Raw genomic sequence first — 20,889 nt, 5'->3', positions numbered from 1 at the left:
GTAATACTAACCTTCCTATACACATGCTCTTCCATAACTCCCTACCCACTTTCTGTATTTCTGCTGCTGGTATTGACTGGGGTCTGCAGGCTGTGGCTGAACCCCAAAACCATTATGGGGAGGGGGTCAAGTCAAAGACCATGGCCAACAAACCAGAAAATGAATGATGAGTCATTCTTCGCTAAGTCTCCGGTTCCACTCAGCCAAGAGCGGACAACGAAGGCACCAGACTCAGACACAGACTGGAAGTTCAGATGTAGAACACGGTATCAACAGAGCCATGGTCCTTCACAAACCTACCTGCACTCACAGAGAGCAGACGACAATCCTACCCCACCCTCAGCTCCCACTCCCCAAACTGACAAAGGACAGAAAAGGCAGGCAGACCACAGAAAAATAAATGCACATGCTAATGAAAATAAATGTAACTGTTCACTCATTATTAAGAAAACGCATTTAGGGGCGCCTGGGTGGCTCACTCATTAAGCGTCTGCCTTCGGCTCAGGTCATGATGCCAGCCAGGGTCCTGGGATCGAGCCCCACATCGGACTTCCTGCTCCGCAGGAGCCTGCTCCTCCCTCTCCCTGCCACTCCCCCTGCTTGTACTCTCACTCTCTCTGTCTCAAATAAATAAATAAATAATCTTAAAAAAGGAAGGAAGGAAGGAAGGAAGGAAGGAAGGAAGGAAGGAAGGAAGGAAGGAAGGAAGGAAGGAAGGAAGGAAGGAAATGCATTTAAAGCAAGGAAGATACCATTTTCTAGCTATCTGATGGGCAAAAAAATGTTAAAGTCTATTAATATAAGAGTGTGGATAAACAGGCAATTTCCATATACTGTTGGTATGAAAAAAATTAATGAAACCTCTTTGAGGGCAACCTGGCCAGATCTATAAAATTAACACAACTGCACCTTTTAGTTTACTCTACGATACCCCTGCAAAAGGTCTCCAAGTCATACCTAACAAGGACATTCACTCAGCCTTCTTTCTAGATGAGACCATCTAAATATCCACCAACTAGATACAGAAATTGTTACAGCCCGGGTGCCTGGGTGGCTCAGTCGGTTAAGCGACTGCCTTCAGCTCAGGTCATGATTCTGGAGTCCCGGGATCGAGTCCCATGTCAGGCTCCCTGCTCAGCAGGGAGTCTGCTTCTCCCTCTGACCTTCCCCCTCTCATGTGCTCTCTCTCTCTCTCTCATTCTCGCTCTCTCAAATAAATAAATAAATAAAATCTTTAAAAAAAAAAAAAAAGAAATTGTTACAGCCCAACAAGGAAATACTAAAAAGCTGGTGTGCTACTGGGGAAAGCCGTGGAGACAAACACAAGGTAGGGTACAGAAGAGTGTGTCTGTGAGATCCCTGTAAGAACAGAGACGCTGGCATGTGCACAAAAATCCTTTGGGAAGGAATTATAAGAAATTATTAATAGCATGTGACCTTTGTAAGTAAGATTAAGAGCAAAAAGGGAGGCAGAAAGTTACCTTGCAACATGCATCTTTTCTTACTCTTTAACTTTTTTTCTTTTTCCTTCTCTCTTCTTTCGGGCCTTGAGTGTACTAAGAATTTTGATCCATCCAGCTTTGTACATGGTATACTGGGACCACTGGGCCATGCTTTTCTTCACTTACTCAGCTCTTTAATCATGTACTAAGGACTCATTAACCACCAGCCACATGGTCTCCCCAGGCCATCACCCCTACTTCCTCATACCCAAAGTAACTATAAAAACAGTACCTGTGGGCTTCAGCTTCATGAAAAAAGGTCCCCAATACGTTTTTAATGTGCTTTTTTTAACTGGGCAACAAATCCGTCTAAAGAAGGTATAAATGGGGCACCTGGGTGGCTCAGTCGGTTAATCACCTGATTGTGGGTTTCTGCTCAGATCATGATTTCAGGGTCTTAGGATCAAGCCCCACATTGGGCTCCGTGCTGGGTGTGGACTCTGCTTGAGATTCTCTCTCTCCCTCTACCCCTCCCCCCCCATCTCTCTCCCTCTCTAAAATAAATAAAGAAAAAAGGTATAAATGAACAAGAAAATGAACCCAAAGAGGAGAAAGAGACAATAAAATGAGTGGAAATTTCTACTACAAATACAGATGAAAACTTCTAAGCAAAATATCAGCAACCTGAATTCAAAAGCATATAAAACACTACCAGGCATTACTTGGTGTATCCCAGGTATACAAGCGTGATTATAAGATTCATAAATGTAATTCACCACATTAACAGATTTTTTTTTTAATGTAGAAAAAGTATTTGGTAAAATTCAATACCTAAGTATGACTTTAAAAACTCAGTAAATTAGGAATAGAATTTTCCTTATTCTGATAGAGTATTAAAAAAATAATAAAGTAACCCCCATCCTGTGATATTGTACTTTATTATAGGAAATATAGATTTGGTCTTCCTCCCATTTCTGGCTCACCGCCCCCAAAACATTGATGCCGTGTCTTTTATTATGTTAGTAACTTGACTTCTGGGAAGCATGAAAGGATGGGGCTGGCTGCCAAAGAAGCAAACCACAGGATCAGAGGGACGAACTTCCAGTCCCACCCAGACCTCTGGGGAGGATAGAGGAGCTGGAGGCTGAATCAATTGCCAACGGCCAATGAGTTAACCAAGCATGCCTATGTAATGAAGTCTCCATAAAAAGCCAAAAGGACAGGGTTCAGGGAGAGCCTCCAGGCTGGTGAACACGTGGAAACTTTCAGGAAAAATGGCGCGCCTGGTGAGGGCGTGGAAGCTACCCGCCCTTCCCACACACCTCGCCCCTGTGCATCTCTTCCATTGGGCTGTCCCTGAGTTCTACCTGTTTATAATAAACCAGTAGTCCAGTGAGATGTTTCTCTGGGTTCTGTGAGCCATTCTAGAAAATTAATCGAACCTAAGGGTCGTCGGAACCTCCAACCTGTAGCCAGTCAGCCAGAAGCACAAGTGACAACCCAGACTCACGACCGACGTCTAAGACCAGGGGGGGTCTTGTAGGACTCAGCACAACCTGTGGAACGTGATGCTTTCTCCAGGTAGTTCCAGAACTGAGCCGAATTCAAGGACACCCTGCTTGGTAATTACTGTGTGGGGCACTGCCCCTCCCCACACTGGAACTGAAGAACCCTCAAAGACACTGTAAATGCATTTCCTACAAAATCAAGAATGATCACGGAAAGCAAATAAAAACTAGACAGAAGAATAGATACAGAGACTGACAGAGCAAATGTGGTCAAATGTTAACAACTGGGGCATCTGGACGGAGGGCATGTGGAAATCCTGTGTATTATTTTTGCAAGATTTTGTACATTTGAAATTACCTGGACACTGGAAAGTTCATAAAATAATAAAAATAAATAAACAAAACCAAGAACAAGGATATCTACCAGCACTGCCTCAACTCAACACTCTACTGGGAGTGCTAACTGGTACAATCAGACAAGAACTGCAGTCTGAGGGTCAGAAAGGAAGAGATAAAACTGTTATTGCATGCAGGTCACATGACTTACAAATTACTAGGATGACAGCAGAGCTCAGCAAGGTGGCCGTATGTAAGGGTAGATAGTCACTTAGGTGCCTTGCTGCACGCCACCAGTGAACAATTAGACATGGCAATTACAAAGAGAATATCGCTGACGATGGCATCAGAGAGTCATCAGTGACCTAGGAATAAACCTACAAAACATGGGCAAGACCTCTACACAAAAAATACAGTTTCACTGAGACTTTTTATTAAAAAACGAAATGAATAGAGAGATACACTATATTCACAAATAAGAAGGCACAATACTGGTAAGATGTCCATTCTCATCAAATTGATCTACAGATTCAATGCAAGTGCAATTAATATCCCAACAGTATTTTTCATGAAATTTGATAATTCTGAAGTTTATATTAAAGAATAAATGGCCAATAAAAGAATTAAATAAATAAATTAAAGGATAAATAATAAATTATCCAGAATGCTTTTGAAGTAGAGAAGCATGGAGGAGTGACTAGCCTACTGGTTTCCAGGATTTATAATGAAACCATGTAACTGAGCAGCATATGAGAGGCAAGCTGGCCAAAGGCACAAACCCAGAAAAAGATTCGCGCACATGTGAACTCTGGGGTGTGGGACATCAGACTGATGGAGAAAGAAAGGCCTGCTTGATAACCTAAAGCTGGGAAGAAATGATGCAGCACATGAAAAAACAGGACACTGAATCCCTCCCTACTCACACCATTTATTTAAAAAACTTTTTAGGAGCGCTAGGGTGACACAGTTGGTTAGCATCTGACTCTTGGTTTGGGCTCAAGTCATGATCTCAGGGTCATGAGATGGAGACCTGCATTAAGATCAGTGCTCAGCATGGAGTCGGCTCGAGACAATCTCTCCATCCCCCTCTGCCCCTCCCCACCAAAATAAATAAGTCTTAAAAAAAAAAAAAGAAAATGTTAAAAAAAATTTTTTAAACACAAGAAAAAAGCCAACTCTAGAAGAAAGAGAAATTAAATATCAAAACCTAAACTAAGAGGGGTGCCTGGCTGACTCAGTCAGAGGAGCACTTGACTCTTTGATCTAGAGTTATGAGGTCAGGCCCAACACTCAGTGTAGAGATTACTTAAAAATAAAATCTTAAAAAATATATATATATAAAGCACTGCAAAATCATAAAAGTACAAAGCCCCCAAAAGGGACAAATGGCATCTACAGACATTTCACAAAAAAGGATATTCATTCAGTCAATAAACAGAAGAGACATTCAATGTCATTAGCGATCAAGGAAACACCGCTTAAGATGAGATGCCATTTCACACTCAAAGGACCCACACCAAACCACGTGACAAGGCTGGCCTTGGAAGGGGGTGGGGCCCAGCCACTCTGAGCTCTGCTGGGAGGAGTGTCACCAGCTTGGCCTTCTGCCACGGTCCTTGGAAGCGGCAGTGCAGTCTCTCCCAAAATTGAACATTTACACACCCAGTGACCTGGCAATGCCACTCACACAGGAAAGAGAAGAGCATGGAAATGTTCCGGGCAGCACAGGACACAATTTTTTAAAAGGCGAGGGGGAAAAGAGAAAAAAAAACCTGGAAACTGAAATGTCCCTCAATGCAAGAGTGGATGAAAAAATTCGGGTGTTTTCACAGACTGGAGATTTCACAGATTTCAAAAATTGGAAAGCAGACAAAATAAAGTATTGGCAACATGCGATATAAATGAACCTTAGCAATATTATGTTAAGTGAAAAAGGAAATCCCAGAAAATTACACATAGCATGATACCCTATAAAATTAAAAACTACTGGGGCACCTGGGCGGCTCAGGCATTAAGCGTCTGCCTTTGGCTCAGGTCATGATCCTAGGGTCCTGGGATCCAGCCCGCATCAGGCTCCCTGCTCGGCGGGAAGCCTGCTTCTCCCTCTCCCACTCCCCCTGCTTGTGTTCCCTCTCTCGCTGTGTCTCTCTCTCTGTCAAGTAAATAAAATCTTAAAAAAAAAAAATTAAAAACTATTAAAATTAAAATATCTACTTTTTAGAAATACAAATAACTACAATGAAACTGTGTAAAAAAGAAAACAAGGGAATGATGGGCACAAAATTCAGAACGATGACAGTTTTCCAAACAGATGTGTGTGCATGTGCGTGAGTACGTTTTTAAATGTGTCAATAAAGATTACCTGGGTTATGAAATTATGAGCAATTTCCCGTGCATTAATATAAAAAATAAATGTCACTTAAATATCTATACTTTTTTTATCACTAAGATTTCCCTTATGCAATCTTACAAAACTCTACCTGTCAATTCCTGAGTATTCATCCAAATATTTATAATGAAAATGTTTTAGGAAAAAAATTTTATATACTTTGTTGCAATTCAAGAACAAATTTCTTAGGCCTCAATTGTCAAGAAAGTGACATTAATATGACATTTAATATGACATTAAAATCTGTAAATACGAGGCGCCTGGGTGGCTCAGTTGGTTAAGCGGCTGCCTTCGGCTCAGGTCATGATCCTGGAGTCCCAGGATCGAGTCCCGCATCGGGCTCCCTGCTCGGCGGGGAGTCTGCTTCTCCCTCTGACCCTCCTCCCTCTCATGCTCTCTGTATCTCATTCTCTCTGTCTCAAATAAATAAATCTTTAAAAAAAAATAAAATAAAATAAAATCTGTAAATACTAAAAAGCACAATTAGGAATGCTTTGTATGTTGGACTTGGTAGAACCCCCGGTAGAAAAGTAAACAAACAATTTTTAGACAACAATATACACCATGATAAAAAATCACTTACAAATATGTGCACTTATATTTATATGTAAAATTCATAAAATATATCTAGAGAACAGTCTAGAAGGAGCTGAATCCCTGCCAAGGACAGGCAGAGGCTACAGAGGAGAGACATCACACCCCTTAAAAAAACATGAAAAAAACCAAAAGACAGCTTTAGATAAATAAACCAAGGTAAAGAGACAGAGAAACACAGGGAAGCTACTTTAGATATGACCAAGACTGAACAAGAACATTCAGAGCACAAGGACACCAAAGGCTCAGGCCAGACAGGGAGGAGCCCCATGAATACCAGGCCAGCCTGGTCCACTGTCCCTTGACAAGCAAGGGTCTGGAAGGGTCTACACTTTCTGATTATAGCAGTGATTTTAAGGGAGGGAGGGGAGTAATCTGAGAGTGGTTTTGCTCTAGTGTTTAAGGACCCCTGCGGATTCCTGGTAGAGAATGAATCATATGGGGAAGAGTGAGTAACCAGAATCCTGCAATGGTTCTAGAGAATGAGCGTGTGACCAACACCAAGCTCAGAGAAATGGTTAGACTCCAGCTACAGTCTCTCTAAACAGGAGGTCCCCACCTCACACCATGGCAGTGACGCTGGCCTCCTTGCTGACTCTCCCAGACTGCAATTCCACCTGCCTTCCTACACCCCTCCTCATTTGCTCTTCCCTCATCTGTGTTCTCTGCTGGGGTACAAGTTCCTGTCCATCTGGCTTGCTGCTACATCCCTGGGCATGGTATGGGACAGGTATCCAATAAGCACCTGCTGACTGAGCAGACAGAGGTGCAGACCACACGTGCACAGCAAATAGAGACCCAGCAGGACCTGTCCACAACCCCCTGCCCTCCTGGGTACGGTTCTAGCCCATACTCTGGGCCCAGCCTAGCTCCAAAGCAATCACAGCCAACAGTCTTTGTTTATCAGGAAGGTAACAGTAAGAGGAAATTCTGAAACAAGTATCACCACCTTAACTCAAAGTTTTCATTTCCTTCCAGTTTCTCTTCATATATACACATTTTACATGATTGTGTAACCTTCCCTTAAACATTCCACCGTGTCTCCAGTCTTCACAATTGTCGCATTATAACAGTGCAATATTTCATCAAGCTAACATAAGTATTTCAGCATTTTTCTAGTCACTGATCATCTGTGATTTTTCCATTTCTCTTTACTTTGAAAAACACTGTTAAAGTCTTCATAAGTGATCATTACTATGATTTTATCCATTAATTGTTCAATGGTATTCTGTGAGCATCTAATACATGCAAAGCACTCTCCTCTCTTCAGCTAAAGCCCCAAAGATAAGGTCCGTGGGTCCGTGGGTCACTATAGCTCTGTTCTTTGTGACCAGCCCAGCACTCTAAAACAATCAACAGTGTATTCCTTCCTGTGGTGCCCCGACACTGAGGGTCCCTGACACCTGCCTCTGCCCCCACTCCCCACTGCCTTGTATGACCATCATCACCACCACCCAGCTCAGACTCTGACCCATGTGCACAGTGCCTACACCTTCCAACTACAAAGATGTCTCCCAGTGTCTGTCCATCCAGTAACACGTTTTGGCCATGGGCAGGCCCAGCCTTTATACAAGTCTTCAGGTCTGTGCTGCCTCCGTGCCCACACTCTCCAATCTGTCCCATGCCATTAGGACCCAATTATGTCTGTTAGTCTGCTACTCAGTTTGGATGTCAACAAATATTTGTTCATGTTTCTTGGTAAGAGGTATACATATGACTCCACTCAGGGATCCTATATGTATATTTTTAAGGTTTTTATTTTAGTTCCACTTAGTTAACATACTGTAGTAGATTCTGGTGTACAATACAGTGACTCAGTACTTCCATATATCACCTGGTGCTCATCACAACTGCACTCCTTAATCCCCTAGTCTATTTCTTGGTTACCTCTCTTTTTTTCCACTTTGCTTTTTTTTTTTTAAATTCCACATATGAATGAAGTCATATGGTATCTTTCTCTGACTTATTTCACTTAGCATAATACTCTTGCTCCATCCATGTTGTTGCAAATGGCAAGATTTTATTTTTTATGGATAATATTCCATTGTATATATACATTCCTTATCTTTTTCTTCATCCATTCGTCTACTGATGGACACTTGGACTGTTTCCATAGTTTGGCTATTGTAAATAATGCTGCTATAAACATTGGGGTGAATGTATCCCTTTGAATTAGTATTTTTGTATTCTTTGTATTCTTCAGGTAAATACCTAGTAGTGCAATTGCTGGATCATAGCATAGCTCTATTTTTAACTTTCTGAGGAACCTCCATACTGTTTTCCAGAGGAGCTGCACCAGTTTGCATTTGCATCAACAGTGCAAGCGGGTTCCCCTTTCTCCATTCCCCTTTCTCCACATCCTCGACAACACCTGTTGTTTCTTGTGTTGTTGATTTTAGCCATTCTCACAGGTGTGAGGTAATATCTCATTGTCATTTGGTTTGTATTTCCCTGATGATATCTTTTTTTAAAAAAAAGATTATTTTTAAGTAATCTCTACACCCAACATGGGGCTCAAACTCACAACCCCAAGATCAAGAGTTGCATGCTCTACCGACTGAGCCAGCCAGGTGCCCCAAGCATCTTTTCATGAGTCTGTTGGCCATCTGGATGTCTTCTTCAGAAAAACGTCTATTCATGTCTTCTGTTTTTTAATTGGATTATTCGTTTTTTGGATGTTGAGTTTTATAAGTTCTTTATATATTTTGGATACTAAGAAGAGATCATTATATTTAAAAGAAAACTTAGCACAATCCCTATCAGAATCTCATGACTTCTTTGTAGAAACTGACAGGCAAAAAAAAAAAAGAAGAAGAAGAAGAAATTGACAGGCAACCCTAAAATTCACATGGAAACTGAAGAGTCCCAAAATAGCCAAAATAATCTTGAAAAAGAACAAAGTTGGAGAATTCATATATTCCCCACTACAAAACTTACTCTAAAGCTATAGTAATTAAGACAGTGTCAGGGCGCCTGGGTGGCTCAGTTGGTTGGGCGACTGCCTTCGGCTCAGGTCATGATCCTGGAGTCCCGGGATCGAGTCCAGCATCAGGCTCCCTGCTCGACGGGGAGTCTGCTTCTCCCTCTGACCCTCCCCCCTCTCATGCTCTCTCTCATTCTCTCTCACTCTCTCAAGTAAATAAATAAAATCTTTAAAAAAAAAAAAAAGACAGTGTCATACGAGCATAAGGACAGACATATCATCACTGGAATAGAATTCAAAGTCCAGGAATAAACCCATGTATCTATGGTCAACTGATTTTCAATAAAGATACCATGACCATTCAATGGTGAAAGAACAGTCTTTTCAACAAATGGTGCTGGGACAAGTGGATATCCACATGCAAAAGAATGAATGTGAGCTAAAACTATAAAACACTTAGAAGAAAACATAGGCAGGGCGCCTGGGTGGCTCAGTCCATTAAGTGTCCAATTTGATTTCAGCTCAGGTCATGATCTCAAGGCTGTGAGATCGAGACCCTCATCGGGCTCCGTGCTGAGCATGGAGCCTGCTTAAGAATCTCTCTCTCCCTCTCCCTCTGTCCCTCCCACCCCGACTTGCATGCATGCTCTCTCTAAAAAAAAGAAGAAAACATAGGCATAAACCTTCATGACCTAGGATTTGGCAGTTTTTTTTAAAACATTTTATTTGAGAGAGAGAGAGCGCACGCACAGTTGGGGGGGGTGGGCAGAGGGAGAGGGAGAATCTCAAGCAGGCTCCATGCTCAGCGCAAAGCCCAACAGGAGGCCGATTCCACAACCCTGAGTTCATGACCTGAGCCAAAATCAAGAGTCAGACCCTTAACCAACTGAGCCACACATCGCCCCTTGGCAATTTTTTTTTTTTTAAGGTTTTATTTATTTATTTGACAGAGAGAGACACAGCGAGAGAAGGAACACAAGCAGGGGGAGTTGGAGAGGGAGAAGCAGGCTTCCCGCCAAGCAGGGAGCCTGATGCGGGACTCGATCCCAGGACCCTGAGATCATGACCTGAGCCAAAGGCAGACACTTAATGACTGAGCCACCCAGGTGCCCCCCCCTTGGCAATTTTTTTATATGACTCCCCCAAAGCACATGCAACAAAGGAAACAAATTAGACATAATCAAAATTAAAAATGTTTGTGCTTCGGGACGCCTGGGTGGCTCAGTAGGTTAAGCCGCTGCCTTCAGCTCGGGCATTGATCCCAGGGTCCTGGGATTGAGTCCTGCATCAGGCTCCTTGCTCGGCAGGGAGCCTGCTTCTCCCTCTGCCGGCAGCTCCCCCTGCTTGCACTCTCGCTCACTCTCTCTCACCTATGCTCTCTCTCCAGCAAATAAATAAAATCTTTAAAAAAAAAAATGTTTTTCAAAGAACGCCATCAAAAAAGTGAAAACACAACCCACAAAAAGAAAAATATCTGCAAGTCATATAACTGATAAGGAACCTATTTACAGTACGTAAAGACAACATACAATTTGATAACAAAAAGAAAATCAAATTTAAAAATAGGAAAAGGATCTGAATAGAAATTTCTCCAATCAACATATACAGATGACCAATAAGGACAAGAAAAGTTGTTCAACACCATCAGCCATTAGGGAAATGTAAATCAGCACCACAATGAGATGCCAACTTCACACCCACAAGGATAACTATAATCAAAAAGATGGACCATAGCAAGTGCTGATGCTTCTATAGAGAAATGGGAACCCTCATAGACTGCTGATGGGGATATAAAATTGTGCAGTCACTGTAGGAAACATTTTGGCAGTCCCTCAAATGGTTATCTCCAACCGAAATAATTGTAGATTCACGTGAAGCATGAGAAATAATAGACCACCTTATACACTTTGCCCAGTGTATGAGTTTCCCAGGGTTGCTGTAACAAAGTACCACAAACTGGGTGGCTTAAAACAAAACAAATTTGTTTTTATCTTTTCATAGTCCTGGAGGTCAGAAGTCCAACATCAAGGTGATGGCAGGGCCATGCTCCCTCTGAAGCCTCTAAGGAAGAATCCCTTCGTGCTTCTTCTAGCTTCTAGTGGCTATGGCAATCCTTGGTCTTCCTTGGTCCACAGATGTGCCACTCCAATCTCTGCCTCTGTGTGCACATGGCAAGCTTCTTTCCTGTGTCTGTCCTCCTCTTAAGAGAATACCAGTCATTGAACACAGGGCACACTTAAATCCAGGATGATTTGATCATGAGATCCTTAATAAATTACACTGGCAAAGCTGTGTCCAAATAAGGTTACATTCTGGGGTTCCAGATGAACATGAATTTGAGAGAACACTCTTCAACCTACTAATATCCAGTTTCCCCCACTATAATACTTTGCAAAACTACAGTATACTATCACAACCAGGATACTGAGCTGACGCTGACACAACCCACCAATCTTATTCAGATTTCCTCACCTTTACTTGCATTCATATATGCAGTGTCTCTGTTCCATTCTACAGAATTTTGTCACCTGTCTGGTTCACCTATCTACTGCCACAGTCAAGATATTGAACAGTTCCATAACCTACTGCTTAAAGGATCAGTCTGGCTTTGGGCAAAGAATCGATAGGGTAGGTACAGCATGGAAATAGAAAAACTAGGAAGACCAGTTAAGGGGTACCTGCTATAATTCAAGAAAGGCACAGTGGTGACTTGGATCCAAGTAGTGACACTGTTAGAGGGACAGTGGTGGTGGCACTGAGCTGTTGTCCTGTGCGTACAGCCAACAGACTTTCTGATGGACTGAATACAAGATGTCCGAGAACGCAGAACTAAGAATGATTCCTTGTCGGTATTTTCACAAGGAAAAATGTAAATTTTTATTTACTTATGATGTCCAAAAACAGGAAGTGTCTTTCCATGGTTCAGGTCTTCTGTTTTGGGAAACAGTGTTTTACACTATTTCTTATATAAGTTTTATACATAAACTGACTTCAGAGTATTTTATCTTTCACGTTGGTGGTATAAAGGGAGTTACTGGGGGCGCCTGGGTGGCTCAGTTGATTAAGCGACTGCCTTCGGCTCAGGTCATGATCCTGGAGTCCCAGGATCGAGTCCTGCATTGGGTTCCCTGCTCAGCAGGGAGTCTGCTTCTCCCTCTGACCCTCATGATCTCTCTCATTCTCTCTCTCAAATAAATAAAATCTTTAAAAAAAAAAAAAAAAAGGGAGTTACTGTTTTGTATATTCGAAGACTACTGATTTTTAGATGTCAATTTTATATCTAGTCCCTTTACTGAATGATTTCATCGTCTACATTTTAGCACCAACTCTCATGATTTCCAGGCACAGTTACCTCCCTGGCAAATATTTTACTGTTTACTATTTTCTAATTCTTTTGCCTCTAATAGTTCTTGTCTGATTACATTGCTTAATCCCACCAATAAAATGCTGAAGATTAACGGAAATGATAAGCAGCCTGTGTTACTGACCTTGGTGGGAATGCCTCTAGGGTTTCCCCACCAAGTAAAATGGATGAGTGAATAATGGATGCACAGTGGGTGGACAGATAGGAGGCAGGGAGGGAAGAAGGAAACATAGCATGAATGGGTAGGGGGTAGGATGGATGATGTAAGATAGACTGAAAGTCTGGAAGAAGATCCTGTCCCAGCTGAACTCTGACACAACCGTAGCCCCTCCGACATCGTGACTGGCCTTATTTAAGAGACCCTGACCCAGAGGTCCCAGTCTGAGGTCCTAACCACAGAAACTGTGAGGTAATAAATTTCTGCTGTTTTAAGCAGCCAAATTGGAGGGAATCTGTTACACAGCAATAAATAATCAACATACAATCTTTACTAGGGTAAATTTTGGCTAATTTCATTTTCCTAGGAGAGTCTCCACTTCATCTAGGTTTTCACATTCATTTGCCAACAGTTTCTTACAATTCTGTTATCCTGCAAAACAAGAAGGCACTCGAAGACTAATGTCAAAAAGAAACAGAATCTTACCTGAAAGGCTCCAAATGGCTAAATCTGGGATAATCTGAACATCAAAAAGAAAAACTAAAAGAAGACTGCAATACATTTGATAAACACGGATTCATTCCACAGCAATACCAAAAAGTAAGGGGCACAACAGGGGAAAGTTATTCTTTAAAGAAGAGTGTCTGGAAACAAATGAGAAGGAATGTCAGAATCCACTTACTGAATATAAGGAGAGGGCGCAGCACCACACAACACGAAGGTCCAGCAGACAAGCCCTCAACAACTGATCAAACTGTGGCGTGAAACACACGAGGACACACGTGACTCCTCAGGTAATGAAAACATCCACAACGGTACCTGCACAATACTCTTGTCAAAATTGTTTAATCTGAATCTAATCATGAGGAAACAAAGCAGACATATCCAGATTGTGGGTCACTGTACAGAGCAACTGACCTGGACTCCTCAAAACTGTACATGTCACGAAAGATTTAAGGGGAACTGGGGCTGGGGCCTGTTCTAGACTAAAGAAGACAAAAGGAACCAGGCAACCAGATGCTAAGCATTACCTGTGATTTTTTAAGTCTATAAAGGATACATGGGGACCAATTAGGGAAAATCTGAATATGAACAATATACTGTATGTATAGATTATTCATAGTATTGCATCAATACGACATTTCCTGAATTTAACTACTATGCTGTGATTATATGAGAATTTCCTTGTTTTTAGGAGATCCTGAAAGCCTTGGGGTGAAGGAACATAACACATCCAACTTACTCTCTATGGTGCATTAAAAATAGTAACACATCACAGAGAGAGGATGATAAAGTCATTAATGAATTTAGGTGAAGGGTATATGAGTGCTCACTGAATATTCTTTGACATTTTGTAAAGGTTTAAAATTTTTCAAAATGAAAAGTTGGAAAAAATCTTTAGGATTACTACTCTGATTTATTTATTTATTTATTTAAGATTTTATTTATTTATTTGACAGAGAGAGACACAGTGAGAGAGGGAACACAAGCAGGGGGAGTGGGAGAGGGAGAAGCAGGCTCCCTGCAGAGCAGGGAGCCCGATGCGGGACTCGATCCCAGGACCCGGGGATCATGACCTGAGCCGAAGACAGTCACTTAACCAACTGAGCCACCCAGGCGCCCTACTACTCTGATTTAAATTTTAGCTTGTTCATTTCCCAAGTTTACGCTCAAAACTTTAAGTTACTTTCTTGCTGTTAGAAGAGCTAAAGTCAATAATGAAATACTTCACTATAAAAGATCAACAGATCCAGCAAATCAGGTAAAAAAGGGTCAAAAGCTATTAAACAAAACCAGAATAAATCCTATCATAAAAACTACTACAAGGCACCTGGGTGACTCAGTCAGTTAAGCGGTTAAGCGCCGACTCTTGGCTTTGGCTCAGGTTGTGATCTCAGGGTCGTGGGACTGAGCCCCTCATCAGGCTCCGCACTTAGCCCGGAGGCCGCTTGAGATACTCTCTCCCTCTCCCTCTGGCCTTCCTGCCATCCCGAGCGCTCACGCAGACGCTCTCTCACTCTTGCACATGCTTGCTCCCTCTCTAAAATAAATAAATAAATCTTAAAAAAAAAAAAAAAAAAAAATCCTACTGCAACAGAAGTACCAGCATGGAAATGTCTCGATTAGAGTCACACTTCTGCAAACAGCCTTCAGGACACAGCCTCTAACCAACAAGCAGAAACAGCCAAAGATTCTGATAAAGACTCATAGATGCAAGGTCCTAGAACAAAATCCCACAGGATAGCCCCCAGGTCTTCACAAGCACCCAGTTTACACACAACTTTGCTAGGAATGGTGACTGGGTTTCCCAGCCTACAGCCCTTTCACAGGATGAGCGCCTTCCCCAAGAGGAGGCAGGGAAGGGCTGTGTCCACAGAGGTTCCTGGAGGCCTGCACAAAGAGCTCTCCAGGCAGAGGAACATGGAGCACAGGGCCCCAGTTCATCTAAAAATAGCCAGGGGGCCACAAAGCCTAGAGCATGAGCTGGGGGAAGTGGCAGGAAAAGATAGCAGGTAGCCAGGGCCTGACGCCACACATAGCTTTGTCGGCCCTGGCGAAGAGCTCACAAGCCACAGGAAGGCTGCCCGCACAGCAGAAACACTCCGTGGACACCTAGGTTCCTGAGCAGAGACTGTGGAAGCCATGGCGAAGCAGAAGGAAGAGGTGGGCATGAACCCAGCAACAGCCCCTGTGGTAGGTGTAAGATGTACTCTAAAGGCAGAGCCAACAGCAGTTTCTGAGGAACGGCTTCCACAGATGAAGCCAGTCACTACGGGATGAGCTCAGAGGTCAGGCGAGAGCTCCAGTGCACACTGGGTTGAAGGTGCCCATCAGCCCTCCCAGCACTCAATACGTCCCCAAAGCTGGAGACCAGACAAAGGTGAGGCTGGGGTCCACACAGCACTGGCTGAGGTCACTCAGGGTAAGGACACTGAACAGGAGGACCAAGATGAGGCCCTGGGGCACTTGAGTATCTAGAGGTCAGGCTCCAGAGGAAAGTCCTGCAAACAAGACAGAAAACAGACCCGACAAGGCAGGTAAAACCAGAGAAGTGAGGTGTTCTGGAAGCCCAATGAGGAAACTACGCACTCCTTTTTTCTTGAACCACTATGTCAAATGCTGTCAAGGGGTATAGTAAGATGAAGGCTGAGAATCAACAGACTTGGCAACACCTAGGTCAAGGCTCAAAGGGCAGACTTGGTAGGTCCTGAGGACAGCAAAGGAAGAATGAAGTCTGAGTCACTAGGATTTAACTTACAGAAAAGTAAAGAAGCACATGAACACAAATACCTCATGTCTGTAAAGCCAGGGTGACAGGATGTGCAAACTGAAAAGCAGCTAAGAGTCTAGTTCCAACCCACCTCTGTGCACGAGAGGTCTGTGGCAATGCTGGACTAAACCCCAGACCTCCCACTAAGCCAGAGCTCATTACCACACTCACTCTGTAGGGCTGCAGATGCAAAGACAAGAAAACTGCAACATGCCCCCCAGGGGGCTCTGGTTTCTGGCAGCTCTGATCCACACATGCACACCTGCACTCCAGCCCCACAGCTGAACAGCCATCGGCAAGCCTGCTTTCTTCCAACTGCTGACTAATCTCTCCTAAGCCTTCGCTCCTCTCATCCACAAAATGGGGGCATTCCTCCAGCCTTCCACTAAGTCCTCTTACTCTTTAGCCCCTTTCTTGGAGAATTTCTCCCTCATCCTCTCCCCTAGATTACAGAATTCTCATCCTAGATGGTCCAAAATTAATGGAAATTCCAAATGTTCTTCATGTTAGGGCAGCACTGCCCAAGAGAAACAGAGGATGAGCCACAGTATAATTTTAAATTTTCCAGCACCCAAATTTAAAAATGTAGAAATAGGGGCACCTGGGTGGCTCAGTCGGTTAAGCAACTGCCTTCGGCTCAGGTCATGATCCTGGTGTCCCAGGATTGAGTCCCACATCGGGCTCCCTGCTTAGCAGGGAGTCTGCTTCTTCCTCTGACCCTCCCCCCTCTTGTGCTCTCTCTCTCTCAAATAAATAAATACAATCTTTAAAAAAAAAATGTAGAGATAGGAATAATTTTAATAAATTTTACTTAATCCAATATATATCCATAATATTATCATTTCAACATACAACCAATATAATACTAAAAGAAAATATGAAATATCTCAGTAAGTCTCTCTAATCCAGTATACATTTCACACAGCACATTCCAGTTTGATGTGGACACATTTCAGGTGTTCAAAAACCACGGGAGGCTATGACCAGCTCGTTGGGAGATGGCAGCCACCTCTCCACTCCAATCTGTACAAGTGGAGAAGCCAACCTTTCTCCAAGATTCCATTTGGAATCCCGAGTAAGACGCCTGTGGTATCAGTCTGCAGCAGGCATGAACACACAGGAAGCTTCCTTTAATCAACCCAAGTGGTTCAGCATTTCCTCTTTGCTGCTTCTGTAGCATTTTTCTCTTTTAATAGCAATTATCAAACGGTAATTGTGCCTGTGATTCTCAAAACTAGAATAAAAGAACCTCCCAAGGACAAGGCACCAGGTTTATTTTCATGTGGCTGACAAACAAAAGGCATTAAATGTCACAAAAACAAACTAATGAAGAAACAAATGCATGAATAAATGGTTCCTACCTATATTTGGAAGATGGTTAGTTCCAAAACATTTACCCTAAAAAAAAAAAAATCCATAAGCCAATTTTGATTCCTTCTCCTTTTTCATTAAGTTTTTTAGTTTTTTAAAGATTTTTTAAATTTATTTTTGACAGAGAGACAGTGAGAGAGGGAACACAGGCAGGGGGAGTGGGAGAGGGAGAAGCAGGCTTCCTGTGGAGCAGGGAGCCCAATGGGGGGCTCGATCCCAGGACCCTGGGATCATGACCCAAGCCAAAGGCAGACCCTTCACCGACTGAGCCATCCAGGCACCCTTTTTTTCATTAAGTTTTACAACATTTACAGATCACCTAAAATGTGCCAGGTAATATTCAAGGTTGGAAAGTAATAAAAGCTAAAGCCCTACCTTCAAAGAGTTTACAGTCTAGCCTTTAAGACATTAACAAAGAAATAACATATAAAGGAACCAGTAATTAAAACACAAAGTATGTGGGGCACCGGGCCAGCTCAGTTGGTAAAATATGCGACTCTTGATCTCTGGGTCATGAGTTCAAGTCCCACGCTGAGTGGAAAGATTACTTAAAACACACACACACACAAAGCATGTGTTCTAACAAAGGACAGGGTGCTCTGGAAGCACAGGGAGTACATCTCCATCAGAGGTCAGCAAACCAGAGCCTGCCGCCTGCTTCTCTACAGCCTGAAAGCCAAAGATGTTTTTGTTTTTAACTCGAAAAATCATCTGAAATTCAAATCCCAATATCCACACATACAGTGGCACACAGCCAGGCTCACTTGTCCACACACGGTTTGTGGTCTGTTTCATGCTACAAGGCAGAGCTCAGCAATGACAGGCAAATGCACCTGCACCAAGTGCTACCTTTTAGCCATACTGTGACTGGACCTTTTTGTCATTGTCGTAACCGTGCGTACCCATCACATCAAAAGTAGAAGAAAAAAGAACAGTGGGCTTTGACTCTTTTTAATGCTTTTAATTCACAGATTACAATGTTACGGACTCCAATACTAAAGCACTGGGCTTACCATGCAAAGTTATCATGCAAAGACACGGTAACTACAGTAAAAGACAACAGTAAACATTGGCATCACAGACAAAGCACACATCCCAGGCTTCACAATTCAGAGGAAAGCAATAATCAGAAAAGTCAGAAAATTCTAAGAAGCTCAACAACTCCAAATAAGATAAACTCAAAGACATACTCACCCAGACACATCATATTCCAACTGCTGAAAGCCAGAGGATTTTGAAAGCAACAAGAGAAATGCAACTTAATGACATATAAGAGAGACCCTCGATAAGATTAGGAGCTGCTCTCTCATCGGAAACCACAGAGGCCAGAAGACAGTGGGATGACACACTCAAAGTGTTGAAAGAATGTTAACCAAGAATTCTACACACACCAAAGTACTTTTATAAATGAAAAAGAAATTAAAGCATTTAATATTAACAAAAGAATTTGTCATTGGCAGACCTACTCTATAAGAAATGTTAAGGAAGTCCTCCAGGTAAATCTAAAAGACAGTATAAATGCACTTTTAGTTGTAACTGTTGTTTCCTTCTGTATGATTTTTTTTTTTTTTTAAGATTTTATTTATGGGGCACCTGGGTGGCTCAGTTGTTAAGCATCTGCCTTCAGCTCAGGTCATGATCCCAGGGCCCTGGGATCCAGCCCCACATCAGGTTCCCTGCTCTGCGGGAAGCCTGCTTCTCCCTCTCCCACTCCCCCTGCTTGTGTTCCCTCTCTCACTGTGTCTCTGTCAAAAAATAAATAAATAAATTTCTTTCCCCAAGGAAACAAAGTATAGTCAAACAATGAAGGAAGTAAAATTGCACACTGGAAAATATCTATTTAACACAAAAAAAAAGTAATGGAGGAACAGAGGAACGAAAGACTAAGATACATAGAAAACAAACACCAAACTAACAATACAAATCCTACCTTTTCAGTAATTACATTAAATGTAAGTGGATTAACTATTCCAATTAAAAGGCAGAGACTGATGGGTAAAAAAAAAAAAATATGATCTAACTGTATGCTATCTACAAAACATAGACCTTAGATGTAAAGATAGGAAGAACTTGAAAGTAAAAGCAGGAAAAAGAGCCACAAGAAGAAACCACAAACCACAAGCGGAAGGGCTACACGGCTATCAGACAACATAGGCTTTAAAACAAGAACTATTGCTAGAGACAAAGAGGGACATTTCATAATGAAAAAAGGGTCAAAACAACAGGCAGATGTAACAACTATAAATACACTCACAAGTAACAACAGAACCTCAAAACACATGAAGCAAACACTGACAAAACTGAAAGGAAAAGAAAATGCAACAATACCAGGGGACTCCAAAACCCTAATGCCAGTAAAAAAGAGAACCACTAAAAGACAAGGAAGAACGAGGAAGATTCCACACCACAGACCAGCTCCATCTAACGCACAGAGAACAACCTACCTAAGGGCTGCACAATACACATTCTGTTCAGGCACTCCAAATATTCTTCAAGACAGAACATTATCTGAGCCTTTTTTTTCAATTAATTAAAACAAGTTGAAATTAAAATATATCCTCTGACTGTAATGGAATATTAAAAATTAACAAAATATTAAAATCTAAGAAGTACCTAAATACTTGGAAATTAAGCAACACACTTCTAAATAATCCATGGGTCAGGGTGCCTGGCTGGCTGGCTGGCTTAGTCGGCAGGGCACTGACACTTAATCTCAGAATCATCAGTTCAAGCCCCACACTGGGTGTGGAGCCTACTTAAAAAAAAAAAAAATTAATAAATAATCAATCAACCAAACCATGGGTCAAAGATATCACAAGGGAAAACAGAAAATATTTTGAACTGAAAAAAGTGAAAACACAGCATATCAAAATTTGTAGGAGGCAGCTTGTTTTAGTTTTCTAGGGCTGCCATAACAGAGTATCATAACTGGGTGAATTAAAACAACAGAAATTCATTGTCTCAATTCTGGAAGCCAGAAGTCCAAAATCAAGGTGCCAGCTGGGCCATAATTTCTCTGATGGCTCTAGGGGGTTTTTCTTCCCTCTCCAGCTTCTGGTGTTTGCCGGCAAGCTTTGGTATTCTATGGCTTATAGGTGTCACTCCAGGATATGGCTCTCCTTTCCCTTTACGTCTTCACATTGTCCCCTCCATACATGCCTGTCCTCACAAAGTACTTTCCTCTCTTATGCCAGCACCAATCACATTGTACTAGGAGCCATCCTATTCTGGACCTCATCTGAATTTGTCTACAATGACACCATTTCCAAATAAGGTCACATCCTGAGGCATAGGGTGGGTAAGGGACTTCAACATATCTTTTTGGGGGGTCACAAATCAACCATAACACAGCTAAAAAAGTGCTTTGAGGGAAATGCATACCTCAAACTCCTACATCAGAAAAGAACTCAAACCAAGATCCTAAGCTTCCACCTTAAGAAACTAGAAAAAAGGCAAATTAAACCTAAAGCAAGCCAAAGAAAGTAAATAAAGATAAGATTAGAGTGAAAATAAATGAAAAGGGAATTAAACAAC

At 42.2% G+C, this 20,889-nt stretch overlaps 1 protein-coding gene and 1 long non-coding RNA gene across 18 annotated transcripts in view; both read right to left on the bottom strand.

Annotated features, from left to right (window-relative positions):
- EHMT1 (euchromatic histone lysine methyltransferase 1) overlaps positions 1-20,889 on the bottom strand; it is a 140,852-nt gene that overhangs the window by 108,857 nt on the left and 11,106 nt on the right. The gene's annotated exons all lie outside the window — the stretch shown is intronic.
- On the bottom strand, positions 1,595-17,334 carry LOC135362655 (uncharacterized). The gene is made up of 2 exons (XR_010407575.1): positions 13,396-17,334; positions 1,595-11,392 (listed from the first exon to the last, which is right to left on the bottom strand). It is a non-coding gene; the product is annotated as an uncharacterized LOC135362655 (long non-coding RNA).

The sequence above is a fragment of the Mirounga angustirostris genome, unplaced genomic scaffold (assembly GCF_029215605.1).
Source record: "Mirounga angustirostris isolate CCGP_5_RB_7025 unplaced genomic scaffold, mMirAng1.0.hap1 SCAF_15, whole genome shotgun sequence".
NCBI classification, from domain to species: Eukaryota; Metazoa; Chordata; class Mammalia; order Carnivora; family Phocidae; genus Mirounga; species Mirounga angustirostris.
Note: the sequence above shows the minus strand (reverse complement) of the source record. Positions and strands in the feature narration are given on the sequence as shown.